The following is a 6,000-nucleotide window of genomic DNA, read 5'->3' as shown; positions in this document are numbered from 1 at the left end:
CACTGGTGGTAGCTGTCAGGTGATGCCATTCCCTTCTGTTGAAGCTATTGCAGTTTGCACATTGAACATTCACTGGGCTACAGTGAGAGAGAGAAAGAAATGGATCTTAATTTCTCAGACAGGTTGTGTGCTTCCATAAATGCTTTGAATGCAATACACCAAGAATGCTCAATGCAGTAAACGCCAGGTTTACCAAGTTGTTGAGCAGCTAAATGCTTTGGGCATCCAGTCATGTTCCTAGTGGCTCTGTAAGAACTTCATTATTCAAAAAACATAAAATTGAACAATCTCTGTAGAAAGAGCTGAGTTCCCCTTCCTCACAGTACTGAATAACTTATAGACAGGACATATTTTCAAATACAAAAAAGAAGAGTAGGCTTTAAGATTAATTGACTACTTATACCCTAACTAAGAATCTCCTTTCCAAATGGGAAGAAAGTAGATTCTTCCAGCACAGAACAAAGGAGGAAAAATTGTAAAAAAGAAGAATAAATATCTATGCTCCTTATTACACATTAACATTATTGGTTAGTATTTTATACATACAATTAATGTTTAGTAGCTAAAATGTTTAGATATCTAGTTTTCCTCATGCAGCTTCAGTATTTTCATTTGCTATCAGGAACTTCAGTGAATAGATAGAAAATAAACCTCAGAATTTCTTTTTTGCATGTCTAGTAATTACTGCACTTTCAGACACATATTTTACAAGTCTAAGTTTTATTTTTCTAAATAACTTTTGCTCCTTTGTTATTAGAAGTGGAAGCGATAGTCATAACCCAGCACTGACATGAATGTAAAAATGCATTTTTTGCTGTAGAAACGAATGGGTTTATATTTATGGCGTCATGTATGACACTTTTCTGCTCTTTGAAAAACAGTAAGATTTATTAGATAATTTTTCCTTTGCTGACAATGCTTTATATGTGTTTAAAATGCAGATAATAAGAGCAGTGCATATATTTAGCAAAATCTGATAAATAAAACAAAAGCTCCACCAAGAGTATGAGAGCAGCAGTATAAAAATTTGAAAGGGTATCATAACAACATCAAATTGATAAAGGTTCATTAATTGTTTGTCCTACTGTACTAAGTCATAGACCAACTGACAAGCATATACATAAAAAGAAGACATCTATGAATTGCGACAGTTTAGTTCAGTATGAGAGCACTTTTTGAAATAAATGAGGTAGCAAATAATGTGTAGAATAATGAATATGCAACAGCTCTAAACAAAAATTCATAGCAAAGCCACAACAATAGAAAAGCCTGAAAACTTCCTATTATGCAGACCATATTTATAAATCAAAGCACCAAGAACCAGGGATGGTAATTTGTTTGAAGAATGAGATCCACATATAGAATATTGTTTATCACACTAGAAAAAATTTTTACTCTCATGAGTTCAAAGGTAAACTGTAAGTATCACTCTCATCTGATTTTATCCCTGTGGTTAACAGGAAAAATGCAAAATAATTCCAAAAATGGCAGAAGAAACTAGAAAAACATGAGTTTTGACTATCAATTTATGTTTCTACTATCACACATTAGCACAACAATTTTTCTTAACATTCAAGCCAATGGAACATATAGGTATTCCATTGTTTATTGTTCTCCTGAGAAAACAAAAGGGATCATCTTTATCTCCCAAATTAATTTATCACAGGGAAAGAAATCTCCTTAAACTTATGGGATATTTTTGGTTTCTGGAGGACTGTTTGAAATTTTTGCAAATAATTTCGTCTGCCTTCTAGGATGAAAGAACTGCATGGATGGATGAGAGTAGTGGATATTGTCTACCTTGACTTCAGCAAGGCTTGTATCTCTGTCTCTTACAATATCCTCACAGGCAAAGTCAGGAAGTGTGCACTGGATGAGTGGACAGTGAGGTGGATTGAGAACTGGTTCAACAGCAGATCCCAAAGAGTTTTTAACTGTGACACAGAGTTTAGATGGAGGCCAGTCACTAGTGGTGTCCCCCAAGATTCAGTACTGGCCCCACGATTGTTTGACATACATCAGTGCCTTGGATGAAGGCTTGGATGCCTCCTCAGCAAGTTCACTGGTGACACAAAGCTGGGAGGAATGGCCCAGAGAGCTGTGCAGCCCTTCAGAGGGATCTTGACAGGCTGGAGAGATGGGCAGAGAACTGTCTGAAATTTAACAAAGGCAGGATCCTGTACCTGGAGAAGAACAACCCACCAGTACAGGCTGGGGGCTGACCTGATGGAAAACAGGTCTTTAGAGAAGGACCTCGAGGTCCTGGTGGACAAGCCATCCATGAGCCAGCAGAGCGCCCTGGGGGCCAAGGAGGCCAAAGGTATCCTGGGGTGCATTGGGAAGAGCATTGCCAGCAGGTCAAGGGAGGTGATCCTGCCCCTCTGCTCAGCCCTGGTGAGGCTATGCCTGGAGTGCTGTGTCCAGTTCTGGGCTCCTCAGGACAAGAGAGACATGGAGCTCCAGGAGCAGGTCCAGCAGAGGGCAACAGGGATGCTTAGGGGACTGGAGCATCTTTCTTACAAGCAAATGCTGAGGGGTCTGGCCCAGTTTAGTCTTGAGCAGAGATGACTAAGAGCAGACCTCATTTAGATCTAAAAGTATCTGAAGGGAGTGTGTCCAGAGGATGGAGCCAGGTTCTTCCTAGTGGTGCAAAGCAATAAGACAAGAAGAGGCAGAAAGTGATGCAGTGCAAGTTCCACCTGAATATAAGGAAGAACTTCTTCACTATGCAAGTGACTGAGTACTGAAACAGATTTCCCAGAGAAGTTGTGGAGTGTCTCACTGGAGATATTTAAGAGCCATGTGGACACAGTACTATGGCATATGCTCTAGAACAACCCTGCTGGAGCAGGGACGTTGGACCAGATGACATCCAGCCTGACCCATTCTGTTATTCTGAAATGGTGATGGAAATAGTACTAGTTGACTCTGAGCTGATACACATGGTGTTAACTGGTTAGAGAAGAGCAAAAGATAAACTCAAGGGACTGAAATAGATTCTGAGGAGTTGTTAACATATCATGAGGACAGGTTCACTGGAAATCTAAATATTACCTTCCAAAGAAGAGGGAAAGTACATGAACCATGCATACTACATCATGGGAGCTGATAAAATAATTAATCAATTAGTAGAAGGCATAGATGTGCCAGGCAGAAAGGGAAAATCTAAAGGAAGTGGCCAGTTTTGGCATGTTTTTATTTTCACCTGGTCTCATCATTTTCCCTCATGAGAAAAAGATGTTTTGGCTTAGAGTGAGCAGCTGTGTTTTTCAAATACCTCTTGTCAAGAGACAGTAAGTGAAAAAAAAGTCTTATCAGTATTGGTCCTTTATGTGGGACAGAAAGATGCATTTTTTTCCCCTACTGTTTTATCAAGCATCTAGTAGGGATGTCCTATTCCAGACAAGCTGTGTATGATTTACTTCAAATAAAGAGCTACACTCTTCATCTCAGGCCCATAGGGAAAAAAAAAATAGCAATGATATAAAATAAATACGATGTAACTCATCTCTTTCAGGTAGCTAATTTATGATTTTTATGATTACAGGAAGGATGTCCAAGAGCAGCCTATTTCTCTTTAATGAGATGAGACTAACTGAAATGTAGAGTTCTACAATTTAGATCTGCCATTAGCTAAATATAAATAAACGTTGAGATATTTAGTCAAATATTATGACCATGTGTGTATATATATATATGTATAATAGTATGTTTCAAGGCAAAATATCCACCTTTTTTTCTTGTTTGAAAAAGGAACATGAAAAAAGGAACAGTTCAAGTCCCCACTTCTTTCATTTTCTCTAATCAGATCATTTCAGAACAAAGTCTGTCACGTAAATGAAAAACATAGATCTAATGTCCTAAGTATTCTGAAAGACCTTATAAATACCACAAGTAGGAAATGACATTGCGTTTTTTTGGTTTTTTTTGTCAGAAATTGTGTATGCTGAAGAAAAACTTAGGTTCTAAAAACGTATTTTTCTGCAAACCTGCTGAAAAAAAAGTATTTCCTGATAAACTAGCAAAGGATTAGCCTACTGCCACAGAAATTGGAAATAACAAGTGCTGCAAAGTTACTGTACTTAAATCATTTGCAGATCACAATGATTTTGAAACTTTGTAGTCAATGTTGGCTCTGGGCACCCTGCTGCTTTAGGCAATCTTCAGCATTCCACATTTTTGGCTGTCTCATTTGATTTTATATTTTTGACTATATTTCTGGGTTTTTTCCCTACCAATTAAAACTGGTGTGTTTTCTATGTTGTTTTTTTTTATTATTATTTTTTTCTCTTTTTTTTGCCTGCTTGTCTGATAATAGGTTCTTATGTTAAACCCCTGTAAGTTGTCTTTGAGAAGAACCATTTTTTCACCATCCTTTTTTAATGTTGCCTCACTCTCTCTATTAAGTAGCATTTAATTTGCATTTAGCATGTTGGTATCCAACAATTTGTTTGCTTCAATAATTTAGGGTTACACAATATGCTTCTTGGATCTCAACACTCCCTCTTAGTTATTCTTTCATTTCTCTATTAGTTCTTCCACATAATGTTCACATCTTCCTGAAATACCTTGTCCCTTTCTCTCAGTGTTTGCACAAACTGATATGACCATTCAAACTTCTCATTCTGTATTCCATAAACACTAAACTACTCCCCAGCTAAGGCTTGAACACAGACATTACTTGAACAGATATCACAGAGACAGAGATTTTCTCTCTAGGCACTAAATGGAGTTTGTTGGGGATTTTTGTTAGGTTTGTTTTGCTGAGTTTCTTTCTTTTCTTTTTCTAATATGTTGCCTTGGTTTAAGCCAGATTTAACTTCTTCTCAGTGGCTTTTCCAGTACCATGTTTTGGATTCAGAACAAGAATGGTGTAAGTAACACACTGATATTTCAGTTTTTGTTGAGTGGTGTTTATGCTAAGTCAAGGACTATTTTTTGTCTCATGCTCTGCCAGGGAGGATGAATGCAAAAGAAGCTGGGAGGAAGCACAGCTGGGGCAGGTGGCCTGAAGTGACCAAAGGGATATTCCACACCACAGAACACAATGCCCAGTGTATGAACTGGGAGGAGTTACCACAAGGGCAGCCAGTCAGGGTTTGGGATGGGGAGCCTGGTCTCAGTAGGAGGTGAGTGATTGCAGTGTGAATCACTTGGTTTTTTCCCTCTTTCCCATCATTATTACTATTATTTAACAATTTACCTTTATTACTAAATTTTAATTTATTTTCAATTACTAAACTGTTCTCATCTCAACATGCAAGTTTTGATTCTCCTCTCCATTTTACTGGGTTGGGCAGGGGAAGAAAGGGGAACTGAGAAAGTAGTGCTTAATTTCCAGTTGCATTTCAAACAACACATGAACAAGACAGGTGGGAGTTTTCTTTTGCTTAAAAACATTACACCAAGTTGTCTTTCAAAGATGAGTAGGACACCCTAAGGCATTTTCTCAAAATAGGTTTGCCAAAGATTCTGCAAAAAATTCTGCAAAAAATACATAATGCCATGAGTTTTACTGCTATGTCCTCTTGGCATCCCAGTATCTCATCTTCACATTGCATATCTCACATATTCACAGCTCAGAAATCTCATTTTATGTACGTTGATTTACTTTGTTTGATAAAAAAGAGTAATTTCATCAGTGAACACCAGGACACGGACAATATCAGAACATCTGTCCGACCTGCTGTAAACAAATGTTGAAATTCTCCACAGCCTCTGCTTGGGTGTACCGTGTGACAATCCCAAGTCAGATGCTTGAGATTCTGCAGCACTTCACTGCACTCAGTGAATATGCTCTGGTAGTTTCAACAGCATTTCTAAATAAAGTTTCTCACTGAATGAACAGGAATCAGTAGTACAACCTGCATATCACTTTTCTATTTATTTATACATTAATTCTTGTTACGTTCAGTGCCATATTCACAGTTTTCTAGGTTCCTATTATCTTAGCAAAAAAGCCCCAAACCAAACAACCTAATTACTTAACATATATTTACC

This window comes from Fringilla coelebs, assembly GCF_963513975.1.
Source record: "Fringilla coelebs genome assembly, chromosome: 2".
Classification (NCBI taxonomy): Eukaryota; Metazoa; Chordata; class Aves; order Passeriformes; family Fringillidae; genus Fringilla; species Fringilla coelebs.
Note: the sequence above shows the minus strand (reverse complement) of the source record.